The 15,332-nt window shown below is 47.8% G+C and overlaps 1 protein-coding gene and 1 long non-coding RNA gene across 3 annotated transcripts in view; one reads left to right on the forward strand and one right to left on the reverse strand.

Annotated features, from left to right (window-relative positions):
* The window catches only part of LOC135912881 (uncharacterized), a 180,272-nt gene that overhangs the window by 136,793 nt on the left and 28,147 nt on the right, over nucleotides 1-15,332 (reverse strand). The gene's annotated exons all lie outside the window — the stretch shown is intronic.
* Nucleotides 1-15,332, forward strand: part of LOC135912882 (uncharacterized) — a 149,528-nt gene that overhangs the window by 4,142 nt on the left and 130,054 nt on the right. Inside the window, exon 3 of one of the 2 annotated variants that reach the window (XR_010567812.1) lies at nucleotides 3,223-3,308. The exons of the other annotated variant lie outside the window; for it this stretch is intronic. This is a non-coding gene — a long non-coding RNA (uncharacterized lncRNA). Of the gene's footprint in view, nucleotides 1-3,222; nucleotides 3,309-15,332 lie in introns of those variants that run through there. 2 annotated transcript variants of the gene reach the window in all.

Here is a 15,332-nt window from a genome sequence, read left to right on the forward strand (position 1 = left end):
AAAAAAACATGTTTTCTTCAAACTTTTCTTTCTTGGGGGGGGGGAGGGGGGAGGGTTGGGGGTCTTACAAGCCATTCCAGCACATTCAAGAAGTTTGCGTAATTAATAACCAAGATGGCGGCATCCAGAGTCCTTATATAGAATCCTTTATAGAATCATTTATACAGAAGGTAAAGAAAGAACACTACATTAGTTTCGACGTCGTCTTTCCGTAAGCTTCACTTTCTTTTCGTCATAATCGTCAAGCTTCCTTTCTTCATCTCCTATATCGGCGCCTTTTTGCAGGTTGTTTGCCTCCGCCTTCATCTTTTCGCCAGTAGCCATGCCGCCCATATTTATTAGACGTTCCACCGCTTATCTCGGGTTACGAAGGGAGCAAGCGAAACCGTATGCCCTGCCGCTGTACCCGTTCCTTCTTCTTCTCACTTACTATTCCAATTTGTTTCTTTCATTTTGCGCGGGCTACCAGCGCCTGTTGACCGCTGACCTTCGATGCTTTTAGTTTGTCTGCGAAGGGTCGCCTTCGTCTGCTACTCCGTGTGGAACGCACTCTTACGTCTCTTAATGACTTCTGCACGGATGGATTTCTTTCCTCCTTTTTTCTTTCTTTCTTGCTCGTGTTTCGTCTGCTCGCTTGTTTGTTCGTCTGCTCGCTCGGTGGACGGCCGCTTGTCGTCTGCTTGGCGTTGTGTGCGGTCCGTATAAACGCGTGTGACCCACCGCGCAAAACGAAAGGTGAGATCCGTGAAGACGCATGGGCTATTTTTACGAGGACTGGCCTCATATTTTTCCCCACGCGAGTCGCTACGCGATGAAGATTAAATGCTATGCGGTGAGATGTACGCAGAGGGGGCAAAAAAAGAAAAGCCCAACGAAAACACCAACGACGAAGCGAAAGTTCAGGCGTTCCGCTTCCCTTCCACCTACCACCACGACCGTACCACAAACCTCTTCCCGAATATGCAGCGTCGCTAGTCGAACGTCGCGTCGAGATAAACGAATTGCCATGCGCTGTAATACATTTACCGAGCGGTGCAGCGATGATAAACTGTACGCTCTATACGCAGTTTCACCCCCCCCCCCCCAACAAAAAGAATGAAAAGAACGTGTGTCTCCGACAAGTCGTAGAGCCTTATACGAAACTCGCTGCACCCGGCTTTATCTGGCGAGTTTCGCGGTCCCTCGTCTGGCTGTCGCCGTCCGTATAGCAGACGGCGCTTACACATGTATTCTGTCGTCTGCGTGCGATCGCAGAAGAAAACGAACCGTTCCTCGCTGCGTGTTCTTTATCTCCATCTGTCCCCTATTTGGAATGGTCGTCGTTCATTGGCGCGTCGACGTTTCGATGTCGGCGCGCCTTATCGCGTCTTGTTTCAGCCTGCGTAAATGTGTCGTTTGGAAGTGAGCACGTGCCAAGCTGATTCTCCGCTATGGAGAGATTCAGTTATATTATCGCTCGTGTCCTAGTGATGGCCGCTTTATCTTTGCCCATAGAAGTAGGGGTTCATGGTAGTGGTGGTCATGGTGTCGGAGGGGGGGGGGGGTTGTTGTTGTTATATATATATTATTCGGGGTCGTTTTCTTTCTCTCTCTTTTTTGTTATTGTCATGAATGGATTCATCTTCGCCCTTTCTCTTTTGGCGTTTCCCGAGTCTTCTATTTTATTGTTCACCGAAGAGGAAATGTTTTTTGAGGCTCTCTTCCAACCCGCGCTTGATATACAGCTCCCAGGGCGGTCGTCCCGAAAGCGAAGCCGTGTAGCGGCCCAGACAAAAGGTCGTATGTTCCTAGCCCACTTTTAGAAATGCGCGGATGGATGTTTGTACGTCCGCACAACTGGATGCGCATTCAAATCTGAAGACGATACCGTTGAAGGAAAATACCTTCTTCACGTTCGCGTTTGGTAGGCATGCGCTGGCGTTATGGACTAGCAGCGGTCATCGTGCTCGTTTTGGCGGAGAAAAATAAAACCAAAAGGAAGTTAGCGATTCGAACAATCTGACTAGCGGGGTTTCTCTCTTTCTCGTCTACGTCTTTTTCGCGCACTTCTCCGCTAAGATGGAGCCACACCAAACTCGCCCAGCTCCCAGTTTTGATGAGTCACTACCGGAGGCCTCCGTAACGTCAACGACCGTGTCGGAAAGTTCAACTTCGCTCTTCGGTTTTCGAATCGTCTATGCTCGTCTTGCAGACCACTCTTCATGCTACACTCTTAGAAAAATTTACACCCTTTGGGGCGTATCTTGTCCCACAACAATATTCGTCATCTGTCTTGCCCGCGTTTCCTTTCTTTAACGCTGCGATCCCGGTACTTCCCAGTCACGAACGGCATGCGCGTTATCAGTGTGACGCAGCGTTCTTGACAGGAAAGTAGCGAGCGCCGAGTTTGCAAGAAAGCAAACGCAAGCAAGGCAGATGACGATTATTGTTGTGGGACAAATATACACCCCAAAGGGTGCAACCGTTTTAAGAGTATACATGCATTAGGGTGGGTATGCCACCACACCAAGGACAGTTGGCCCTATCACGAGGGGGATACAAGGCGTTCAGCAATTTTAGATCGGGAATACCCCAGTCTGTATTTTGCGCCAATCAGTGGTTTCTTCCCCGCTAAGTTGCGGGTGAGGCGGCGGGTATTTTCTGCCGTCTCCGCGCTGATGAGCAAGGTTGTCTTTGGCATTTGAATTGATGAGATTTTGAGAGGGATATAATGCGAGTGGTTAGGGTTAGAAAAGGACGCTGTCGCTCGGTTGGTAACACCCTCGAGCTAACGCGTAGTCCAGTTCGTTCCCACGTAAAGTTAGTAAGTTTCTGTCGTTACACGGTACGTTATGAAGCGTCGTTTATTGAAAACACGAATGGGGTATTAGGAGCAACCAGATATATGTTTTTTCGCACGTACAAGGACTCTTCGGGGACTGCAGATGATCGCTGCTGTAGAGCCTGCAAAGTATGGCTATACCCAAGCGACGTAGCATGTTCAACAACACAAGGTCCCGCGTTTTATGCCTGTGCTTTGTAAAGCCCAATTATTCCTCCAATTTTATGTTTGATTGGGCGAAGATGACGTATTGAAATGTAGAATAGCATTGGAAAACATATTCGCATTTACGAACAGTGACTATTCGATTCGAAGACCGAATCGAATAGGACACTGCTCGATTCGAAGGTTTCGAATATTTGCGTACCAGTAATGCGAAGCTCCGATTGTGTCATCCGCAGGTGCACACAGTCGTGCGGAGGAAAGACCTAAAACACCTCCGCGCGTCCACTTTGGACTGCGAAAGGTGACTTGAGAAAGCGGGCGCCTCGTCATAAGACGGCAACTCCGGCGATTTTTCGACGTCCACTGATCTTAATAAAATTTTGACTATATATACGTTCTCTCTTACACTCTGATTATCTGTGCCAAACGACGTGGCTGCGAGTCGCTTAGTTTTCCTGAAAGTGAAGATTTAATGATCGGTTGCGCGTTCCAGACTCCTGTCTTTCTACTGGCCACCCTGTGTTTGCGACGCCAGAGGCTTCGCCGCCACTGTTGCCGAAATCGTCGCCGAAATCGCCACTGCCTACCTAGTACGGTAAATCCGTGAAAGCTCCCTGTGTCGTCAGGAGACGTCATCAGTTTCGTTTCTTTGGCGCTAGTGCCACGCCGCGCGTTCTGCGTGTTTACATTACGGTTGCGTAGGCCCTGACGTCATCGACTGATCGTGACGTCACACGAAGCAGCCGCTCGCTTTGGGTTCGGTATCTCGTTTATTGGTTATTTAAAATTATTGATGAATTTCTAAGCAAACTGAACTACACTACGGGTGACAGGACTGTCAATGCCATTTGAAAATGACAATATCCCAATATGGTAAAAAAAAAAACGCCGGAGTTGACCTTTAATGACGTCCACTCCTTCCACTACTCATTGCGAAACTTGACTTCTAGAAGCAGCGTCATGCCGGACATCAGCGCACCAATAATGCGTGTCGACGCCACCGTTGACCTCGTCAAGGTCAATGCCCTTTCTTTTTACCAAGTGAGCAATTCCCGTTGGTGCAATGTTTAGTAGGGGCAGGCACCACCGAACGCCTGTCATTGTATCGTTGTGGTAGCAATAGGGGCTTGTTGGTGCGGCATATCTTATTGTGTTATAGCGCAAGCTTGACATGGACAGCAGAAGGCACATCTGACACACGCAGCGCTGTGTGTGTCAGATGTGCCTTCTGTTGTCCGTGTCAAGCTTGCGCTATAACAAAATAAGATGTATCATTGTGTTTGTCTGGCCATCGATCTACTTGTTAACGGGGCCGATGGCGACAATCAGAAAATTATCTGTGGAAATTCGACGATAACTTTATCTTCGACTGAACAACGTAGTACCGCGAAATTAACGAAAATGTGAAAAAAAAGTCATTAAGAGGAAGCTTTAGCTCGGGCCCAACTCTGACGCAACCTATTCAAATACATGTAAAGCGCAAAAACGCTTTTCTGAGATAACCCCTCTACCGATCTCAATAATATTTGTTGCATGGGAGAGAGAAAGTTAAATTCTAGTGACTGCTGGAAGCGAAGTTTTGATTTAGCGCCTGAATTTTGTTAAAAGAATTTCAAAGAGTTCGCATGTTCGAAAGAAATAGATGTGCGAAGTTTATAAATTGATAGCTTTGCATCAAAAACAGGTATACCTCAGTTCTGTAAACGGCATTCATTAGGTCATTCAAAGTGTACAAATGAGATATGCTAATTTATATTTCACGTGAATTTGTTACGTTGTGTACAACGGTTCTGCAAAAGCTTTATTTCCATTTTACTGATTTTTTTTAAAGATTCATATGTAACATATCAATTTTGTCCGCTTTGGATATACTATCAGATGCATTTCACAGAATTGTGGTGTCATTTTTCCTTGCCGAGTTAGAGTTGTAAACTTGATAGTTTCGTTCCCCGAAAATGTTTGATCTTTGCCAATTTTTAATAAAAAGAACTGACGATCTGAATCAAGAATTCGATACGAACTGTCACTAGATTTTAAGTTTTCCTTTTAAGAGGAAGCTTTAGCTCAGCTGCTCCTATCTAACTATATGTAAAAGTAGAATTCGTTTTTCTCGGCAACCACTGCACCAAATTTGACGAGGTCTGTTGAAATAATAAAGAAAAACTTCAAATCTAGAGACTGTTGGTTCCAAATTTTTTATTTATGTCGTCTATGTTTTATTAAAAATTGGCAAAATGCGAAAATTTTCAGGAAACGAAACTATCAAGTTTACAACTCTGTAACTCAACAATGAAAAATGATATCACAATTCTGTGAATTGTATCTCATAGTACATCTAAAGTTGACAATATTTATATGTTACACATGAATTTTGAAAAATTTGGTAATGTACAAATACAGCTTTTGCACAACCGTTGTACACAACGTAACAAATTCACATAAGATATAAATTGACATATCGAATTTGTCCGCTTTGAACGATCTAATAGATGCCGTTTACAGAACCGCGATATCTGTTCTTAAAGCAGACCTATTAATTTGTAAACTTCGTGGTTCTATTTTTTTTCAACCTTGCGAATTTTTGAAAATCTTTTTAACGAAATTCAGGCCCTAAATCGAAATTCCGCTTCCAATAGTCACAATAATTTAACTTTCTCTCTCAAATGGAAAAAGATTTCATTGAAATCGATCCAGGGGTTATCTCAGTAAAACGTTTTTGCGTTTTACATGTATTTGAATAGGCCGCGTCGGAGTATATATATATAGGGCCCGAGCTAAAGCTTCCCTCTTAAATACAACAAACCTCTTCAAATTTGGCGCAGCGGTAGCCGAGAAAGACGAATTCTCCTTTTACATGTATTTGGACAGGAGCCCCCCGAGCTAAAGGTTCCTCTTAAGAATAATTTACCAGTACAAACCGGTTTAGGATTCCTCGTTCTTGTCGATTTAACGACGTTGAACGGGCAGGCTTGAGTATAGATTCGCGACGCCAGGAAATGATCGACCAATCACTGATACCCGAGACGTTCGTTTGCACAAAGCGTGAGATCGCAGCCACCAACGTCGCGAACAACGTTGGTTGTCGATGCCTGTATACATTAGCTGTAGATCGATCGAGATATTTCGGGTTTCAGATTAGGAGAGTACATTAAAGATACAGTCATATTTCTCAGCCCGGATGTTCCCGTGACTCCCGAGTCTTCTTAATTCTATGATACATAAGCGCGCCATATGGAGAGGGACAGAAGAAAAATAATCGACTGCGTTAGGTTGTTGAATGCGTATGCGACAACCACCCTATCGATGAGCGATCGGAATGTGGTAGCCGTGCATGTGTACGAGACTGCAAAGATGCGAAATCTGTAGTTGTTGACTTTTTCGCCCCACACGCGCGGATGTTTGCATGCATGCATGCGCCGAAATCGCTGTTTCGGGCGTTAGACAAACGTGTTCTCCCGTAAACCCAATCATTTACGTCATGCTATCGGCGAGCATCACAAGCGTGACATGCCTATTACACATGTTGAAACACCGAAGCCTTTCGACCCCGGACGGCGTTTTCCCCAAATCTTCCGAGGCCAACATATGACCGTACGCTACCCTTCCGGACACCGCTATTTTTCTCTAATGAGATTGCCCGGCCACGGTGATCAGATAACGGCCCTGGATCTCATGCGTGCGCCGCTCCGCATTCGACGTCACCGCTCACCACACGATAACGGCGCGAATCCTCGTTGGCAGGCTCTCAGAAACGCGTATCGTGCCGTACTATGTTATATATGCGTGCGCACATATATATTTGTTCTTCGAGTATCGTTCTTTCTTTGCGCGTCGTCGTTTTGTGCTCTTTAGGGCAGCTTTATAGCTCCCCGCTCTCGATCACGCCAATTAAACGGATCGCGGAAGCCTAAGCTGGCCGTCTGCTTTGCATATACCTGTGCAGACGACACGCAGCTTCTCCTTTTTTTTGTTTTTCGTCTGCACACAAAACAGACGCGTTCTCGAAAACGAACCCGAGGAACCTGTTCCTATAGGACCACGCTCAATCGCGCAAAGTTGGGGGGGGGGGGACACCAGAAAAAAATATGGATGGCGTGAGGAGAGGAGGGGGGAGGGGGTTAGATAAGAAAGACGCTTCCACATATTAAATGCGACGCGGCACGACTGCTCTTCGTCCTTCGCTTTAGAAACGCCCTGCCAGAAGATCAGGCGATATCAGATAACGCGGCAGCAGTTTCAAACAAACGCGTCCCCTTCACTTTTGCTTTCACCGTCTGCGACTTAATTTAGCAGACGACGCCGAGCGGGCGACCGACGACGCCTGTCCCGGTAAACCGGAAGGCGCCCCGACGAAACCACGTATAAAACTTTGCTTTAGTTTCTTGCCTGCGAGAAAGCTGTAGTCGGACCTGATAACTTTTACTTTTCCGCAATGCTGGCTTTGTACTGGCTGCTTTCGCCTATGCTTTATTTTTAAGTCTTCCGCTTTACGCTGCAGGTTGCAGACGTCACTTCTGCGTTGCATTCCGTGCACGCGAGTCGTATAACACCGGCAAAGAGAGAGAGAGAGAGAGCACCAAAAGGTCTCCGGTCCCGTAAGCAGCCGCAAGAACTGCCGAAGCGCGTTCGTGCTAAAGAAAGTAAAGAATGAGAGAGAAAGAGAAAAGAACAACAAAAGAGAAATAAAGAAACGGAGATGAGCGAGGAGTCATTGACCGCATCGACAAGCGGCAGGGCGCCTTCAAAGTCGAGCGTGCGATGATCGTCTGTTCCGTGCCCCGAGGCGGTCGCTTTGTTTCGGGTCGTGTAAACAGCGTAATTACACGGTGGCCTGCGAGATCCGCATGGGCTGCAGGCGAGCATGTTCCGTGAACTTCTGCTAGCAATGGCGTGGTTTTGACGGGAAACTTCGAAGCGGACCTCGCACCGAGGCGCTGTGAAACCGCTACTCCTGCCCAGCGGTCGATTTAGGCACCTCTGGCCTCCTTGAAGCCCTTGGGCTCAGCGAGAGCAGGGTGAAATCAAACATGTCCGCAGGAGAGAATAGTAAATGGCCATCGGAAGATTGGTGGAAGTAGGGAAAGGACAAACAACGGGAGCGTACAAAAACAAACTTCCCAATAGGGGCTCAGAAAGTTTGGGGGTGAGAATTCGTGTGTGTGTGTGTGTGTGTGTGTGTGTGTGTGTGTGTGTGTGTGTGTGTGTGTGCGTGTGCGTGCGTGCGTGCGTGCGTGCGTGCGTGCGTGCGTGCGTGTGTGTGTGTGTGTGTGTGTGTGTGTGTGTGTGTGTGTGTGTGTGTGTGTGTGACTTTAGGCAACATAATAACAAGAGCTTTGCGACGCAACCGAATGGAGGCTCCGTTCCAAAGGGGTCGCTCATAGCATCCATCCATCTATCCATCCATACACTCTAAGATAAGTTTATACCCTTTGAGTCGTATCTTTGCCACACAAAAATAAACGCCATCTGTCTAGTCCGCATTTCTTTTCTTTAGTTGCGAGCCCGGTACACTTCCCAGTAACGAACGGCCTGCGTTTTATCAGCATGACGTAGCATTGCCGACAGGAAAGTAGTGGGTGCAGTCTTTTCAAGAAAAGAAACGCAAGCAAGGCAGATGATTATTTTTGTGTCGCAGATGTACACACCAAAAGGTGTAAACTTTTTTTAGAGTGTATCCATCCTAAAGTTTAGCAACTCCATAGCTTTATACACTGTAGGGTCAAATTTAATCTTTTCTCGATAAACACTGTGGTCGGGCAAGCTGGTGCGCATCTTTGACTATGGGCAGCGCGAAACAGACGGTAACACAAAGAGTAGCTTAGTAGTGTGGTTCGCTGGGCCAGTTGGTGCATGGTGAACGTGCACCATCGTATGCTCGCGTCCGTACCTGTTTGAGCCCCCTATAATTTCGCGAACAATAGTGTTTGATTTTCACGTTCCCGCTTGCCGTCTGTTCTAATTGCATTGCCTGTCAGGCAACACTGCCATCTGTCTAGTTGGTTCCGATCTGATTACAAGCAGCGCAAAACAGACGACAACACAATGGACAGACGAAACTACAGGCTGTGTTGCAATAGTCGCCGCAGACGGCAATGTAGGCGGCTAAGCGGATAGCGGCCATCGTAAGTATCGTTCCAGTTCTAACAAAGACGTCAAAGTAGGCAGCTGTGCGAAGACAGCATCGAAGTAAAAAGTGATACAGGCTGCTTTCCTGTCCAAAGAAGACGCTGCTGTCCTGTCCTTTCCTGTCCAAGAAGAAGGCAGCTGAGCAGGACGCTTGGTTAAACTTGACGGGAAGGTCGTCTGCGCACAAGAATCGTAGACCCACTTTCCTAAGCTCTTAATGCAAGTGACATTCCGTTTTTCATAGGTTCGCAGGCGCAAAGACTTATAGTACATAAATAATGTGTGCTTTTCTTAAGTTTCTTGTTTCTTTTTCTTTGTCCGCGCAAGGTGGTGTCACGTCGCAGAAGTATTTTCCATATGTCTTCCCGATGGCTCGAAATGCGTTCCATTACAAGGCCTCGTAACCGTCTCGGCTGTATCCTTAGCTGTCTACGTAGACTGTCTCCGATGCTGACCAGAATTGGAACACAACCATAGTTTCGTCTGTCTCAAGGAGCAACAGTGACAATGGACAGATGACACTTTAGTGTCATCTCTCCATTGATACTGTTGTTCCTTGAGACTACATGACATTAACATTACTGAAGGCAGTGCAAAACAGGCGGAGACATAAGGGACATACGACGCACTATAGTTCGTCTGTCTCTTAAGTTTCCGTCTGTTTGACGCTGTCTGTAGTCGTATTTTCTCTTCACAGCGGCACTGCAGACACTGAATCAGCTTAACATCGTGAAGTCTTCCTTGAAGGTTTTTTTTTTTTCATAGCTTCGGCGAGAGAGGGTAGATTACTAGAAGGAAAAATGAGTTCCGCCTTTGAAATTTCGTGAGCAAACCGCAGTGCTGCAGGTTACGTCAATGCTACGTCACATATTTCAAAGTACTTGCCCTTGTTTAGGCCGTTCCTAGGTGAGAAGAAAGTACTCAAAACATGGTAAGTTGTGTGTTTCCTTCCTTTGGAATGAAACAGTCAATCATTTTTCTGTATAACGTTAATTATAGACCCGAGCCGACGCTTTCCAAATCTATGACGTCACAGCCAGCTCGTGCGGGAAGATTACGGTGGCGTCGCCACCAGTCATCGGTTTGTTGCGCGCGTTCTGCCTTTGCCGAGTCTCTGGCGTGGTGAAACTTACATTTTTGGTCTTCCAAGTGTGCTATTTACAAATCTATAGCTTCGCTTACTGTTCACCCTCCAACGTACATTTAACGCTGACAGGTAAGTCTGTCCAGGTTGCAATATGACGCCTCGCTTGCTAAAACTGAGCTCATTAAATTGCAGTAACGGAAATTTTAAATTCTGCGGCATTGATTTATCGTGGTCGCCGCGTACGGATTTTGTAGATCTGTCAGATCCGTTTCCGAGATTTTTTGCGAGATTTCCGCAAAAAACCGTTAGATAAGAACTCGCTACAACTTTATCAAAAAGACCCAGGTTGTACCAAATTAAATATACACGGGGTGTTTCGACGGCAGCATAAAGGTGCGTAGCGGCCTATTACTTCAATGCTAATCGCATTAACGTCGACAGTCACCCTGAGCTGGTTCCTGTCCGTGCTTTGTTTCCTTCATTCTTACTGATTCGCTAATTGTTGCCGTCACTTGCACCACTTCAAGCGACTTGAGAACAGGCAGCTTACAAAGGTGAATAGATGGGACCCTCTCCTTGCTCAAGATGTACGGCTACCCGCCGAGGTTGCTCAGTGGCTATGGTGTTGGGCCGCTGAGCACGAGGTCGCGGGATCGAATCCCGGCCACGGCGGCCGCATTTCGATGGGAGCGAAATGCGAAAACACCCGCGTACTTAGATTTAAGGGCACGTTGAAGAACCCCACGTGGTCGAAATTTCCGGAGTCCTCCACTACGGCGTGACCCATAATCAGCAAGTGGTTTTGGCACGTAAATCCTCATAATTTAAGATGTATGGCTGAAAGATCGGCTTCTGCTTCGCGGCTATGTATATATATACCAGAAAAAAGCAGTGCTGAGTCCGGGTAAATATGCACAGTGAAGTAGACGCGCGTATGCAGCGGGTTATTGGCGTTTCGGCCGGGCTCCGGCCTTCATCAGAATCTGATGAAGGCCGGACCCCAGCCGAAACATCAATAAACCGCTTCATACGCGCGTCTACTTCACTGTGTGTATATATATATATATATATACGGTCAATGGAAACACGCACACTCCCGCAGCGTTCTTTAAAATTTCTCGCTTCATGGCAATACAGGATTGTGTTCGCAGTGGCTTCCACTTCGGCGGCACCCTTTTTCGACGTACCCGCGAAATTGCCACGACAAGGTTCAATTAATCTAGGCGTGTAGCAAAGCAAAATCGTGCAATGCGACGAGGTGTCTACTGTCCTATAGAACGTGTTCGTTATAAAAAAGGAATTGCGTGTAGTGTTTTTTTTTTTTCTCACGACGAGACTGTATAGGCGGCGACGCTCACACGCTCGTTCGTACGCAGCCTCCTCCATTTGTCATCAACTGCTATAATAACCTTGTCGCCGGGCTCAGCTACGGGACAGCGATCTAAATGGTGCCGGCGCTCCATTTACATTGCCGACAATTAACGTCGCCAAGACGACCTGCTGAGAGCGACCGCGCGCTTTCCTTCGGCGCAGATGGTCAGGCGCGCAATCCCTGGCTTGACCATCGGCGCGTCTGCGTCGTGTATCGGAAAAGGAGCAATCTGTACTACGAAATGAAGCCACCTAGCTCCTCCCCCCCTCCCCTCCCCGGTGTTTTCAGTTCTCGGACGTTTCTTACGTTGTCGACACTTCGGAGAAAATTGATATCTTAGTTTTGGATTGCCGAACCGGCCGATGAGCACGAGTTCGCTGGAAGCCGTCCGGGGACATAGCTGTGCCGTCCTGCCGGCCTGCCGGCGTGCTTGAGCTGTAACAGTTTGCGAATGAAGCCGCATGAGGTCGTTCCCGCAGGAGCAGTTTTTCGAACGCGGAAACGGCCGTAGTGCCGTAGGTGTGGAAATGGCCATTAAACGCATGCACAGGGGGCTAGGCCACTGGAATTCTCTGCGGGACGTCTCGATATATTGCCGATCGGGGCACGCGGTGAATCGCTCAGAGGAAGGAACAAGCGGGTGATCCGCCTTCAACGAAACTACGGGGAAAAAAAACATGTGTTTAGTCGCTCGGTGAGTGAAACATCGGGGAAACGTGTCGTCTGCTCGGTGCCAGATGCGGCCGCTTCTCACGCGAGCAGACGATTCTGTTTGCGGCAAGCATCAGGGTCGTCTGCTTCTTTTCCCCGTGTTTTAGTCCGTCTCATAGGCATACGTGGTAATTATTGGTTCAATTACAAGCGCTAGGTTTCCTTTCGCGGGCGGGTGGGCGGGCGAAAGGGGCGGCGTAGCTCTCAAGTCTGTCGCCTTGCCGAGTTTCGAAATCATAAGCAACGCCTTCGGTCGTCCTAGATTGAAACTGCGCGACAGTTCAGGTGTCGCCCGGTTTGTCCCATTTTCGTCTCCCGGGAGCCTTAATTATTTGTGCCGCTCCTCCGCTGTGGTTGTTGCAGCGGCAGTCATGAAAGCAACTGTGTTTCACGTGGGGTTAATTACAAGCAGAAAGCAGAGGCGGAAGAAGCAAAATAAAACTACTAAGTGCCCACAACGGCGGACAGTTGCACAAGGGTAGCCCGGTATAACGAGGAAAACGAAGTACATTTCTTTTTTGGGCCACACCTTGCGAAATTTATGCCGCAACCACGATCACGCGTGCGATCTTAGTGTGAGTAGGAAGTGGCGAGAAGTAAAAGAAAAAAAACAAGGAAGACAGAAAGCTAAATTTCAAACGCATTTTTATTAATGAGGCATCGCCTCATAAGCGGCATGCGCCGCCTGGAATATGCGTCCAGCACAGCGGTGCTCTTCTCACACACAAGCAGACGATTTCCCGACACTGGCAGGTGCCCTACCCTAAGGCAGAATGGAACGCCGCCAGAAAAGAAAAGGGGAAAAGAACATATAAAGGTCGTCTGCTCTCTGCATCGGCTGCAGGAGTGCATAAAAGAAAAACAGAAGACATTCTCTTGGGGCGGGAAGTCCATTTATATAAATAGAAGGCGTGTTTTAGCCAAAAGGTGGTGGTTGCTCGCGACGCGCAACCCTTTCTTTAGCGGGGTGCTAAAAGCCATCTTGTACGTACAAGGGCTCGCAAAGTGATCTGGTAATGACCCGCCGAGGGTGGGGGGGAGGGGAGGAACATACCTCGGTAGTCGCTCTGCAGACGACCGTCTTCTGGAGACGGCTTTCACTATTTCGTTTTTCTTTTTTTCCTTTTCTGCGTGTACGTTGACTTCCTTTTAGTGCACTTCGTCGTTGCGGCAAGTTGCTGCACCTCTTTTTGTCTTGAGCCAACCATTTGAAGACGCCATTTCGACCGGCGAAAGGGGTAACCTGGCGAGGCCTAACAATGCGGCTTCCTTTCCGCGGACCAACGTGGAGCCAACCCATTAGCCACGGTGCGGCCCGGGTCATTACGCTCCGTTATGGCGCTTAGACGCCCCTTACCCCCTCCATACTACGGCCCTCCTCTTCGGTGAGGCGAAGATAAAGAAAGGGTTGTTCTTGTTGCGAAAGGAAATGAGCTTACCCGCGATGCTGCGCGTGGCATTCGGTGGCCGCACGGCGCTTCTGGTCGTTAGAGGGCGCACGCTGAGCTCCCATCTTCCTCGGCTGGTCGGCGTGCGTGCGTTCACCGCAGAAGCGTTTAATTGCGTCGTGTGTATACAGCGCAAATTTGGTTGTTTCACTGTGAAAGCAGTTAAGACCTCGCAACGTCGTTGGCTTTGTCCGCCCGTCCATTCGGCCGTAGCCTTGCGCTTCGGCGTGCTTCGTTGCGCCGTGATTTATGGATCGTTTATTTAGTTTAAGGTACGGCCACCAGGTGTAACGTCTTTACTGCGTCAGCACTTCGGCCGTCACGCCTTCGCCGTCGTTTGCGTTGCGGCTTTCAACGTTCCGAAGCAGAGCCTAGGCTAAGACGGACGCTGTGCTGGGGGGAGGGTGTTTTTTTAAGAGTCCACCTAGTGGACTATCCATTTCGGCCGCTGCTGATTGGCTGCAGCTGTCTGAGAGAGGAGGAGACAAGCGGCCCTAGTCAATCAGCAGCAACCGAAATGGACAGTCCACTTTGCGGACTCTTACAGAATACTCCCCCCCCCTCCCCCCCCTCCCCCCCCCCCCCCGGAGAGCTGCGGATTAATTTCGAGGACTCTGGTGTCTTTACGATTCGCCCAAAGCACGGTATACCAGCGTTTTTTTGTGCGGGTCCCCATCGGAACGTGGCGAGCTCGGTGGCGAACCGACACCGCGACGTCATGCTCAGCAGCGGAACGCCATTGCTCCTAACTCGCCCTGGCAGCCGCTCCGTCGCGGTACTCTCGTCGTGCCGTGATCGTGCCGTCGTCATCCTTGTAATGTCGTCGATGCGTCCTGTTTGGGAAGTTCTGGAATACTTGTAAGAGATTTGATCGCTGCTCGGTACGTTCGTGCTGGGCGGTTCTAACCGCTGTTGCAGCAGAGGAGTTCTGATTAAGGGCTGCCCGCTAACTGTGCCGCTTTGTGTGTTGTAAGGAAATTAGATAACCATAATCATCATGAACTTCATCATCATCAGCAGCAGCACCATATTATTATTATTATTATTATTATTATTATTATTATTATTATTATTATTATTATCATTATTATTATTATTATTATTATTATTATTATTATTATTATTATTATTATTATTATTATTATTATTATTATTATTCCGCAATCCTATAAGCCTACGGCAGTGTATTTGGTCCAGTATGTTGACATCTATATTTAACAACTCTTTGACTGCTTCCATTTTGTTACAAACTTGCGGCAAGGTTGGTGTCTCCTTCATGGTGCTTGTGCCGTCCTGAAGTACACCTCAGAATTCCAGGACTTTAGAAAGAGTCAGATTTACCACCACTTGCACTCAAACAGTTGAGCTTACTCCTGTTGTACGATGAGAAGCCGACACACAAGTACACCAAGGAAAACACAGGGGAAATTATATGTACTTACGAATTGATTTAAAGAAATGATAAATTAAGTGCAATGAAAGTGGATGAAAAGAACTTGCCGCAGATGGGCAACGATCCCACGTCTTCGCATTACGCTTGCGGTGCTCTAACCGATTGAGCTACCGCGGCGCGGTTTCAACATCCACTTCCTGGGTGTTTAT

The sequence above is a fragment of the Dermacentor albipictus genome, chromosome 8, assembly GCF_038994185.2.
Source record: "Dermacentor albipictus isolate Rhodes 1998 colony chromosome 8, USDA_Dalb.pri_finalv2, whole genome shotgun sequence".
Classification (NCBI taxonomy): domain Eukaryota; kingdom Metazoa; phylum Arthropoda; class Arachnida; order Ixodida; family Ixodidae; genus Dermacentor; species Dermacentor albipictus.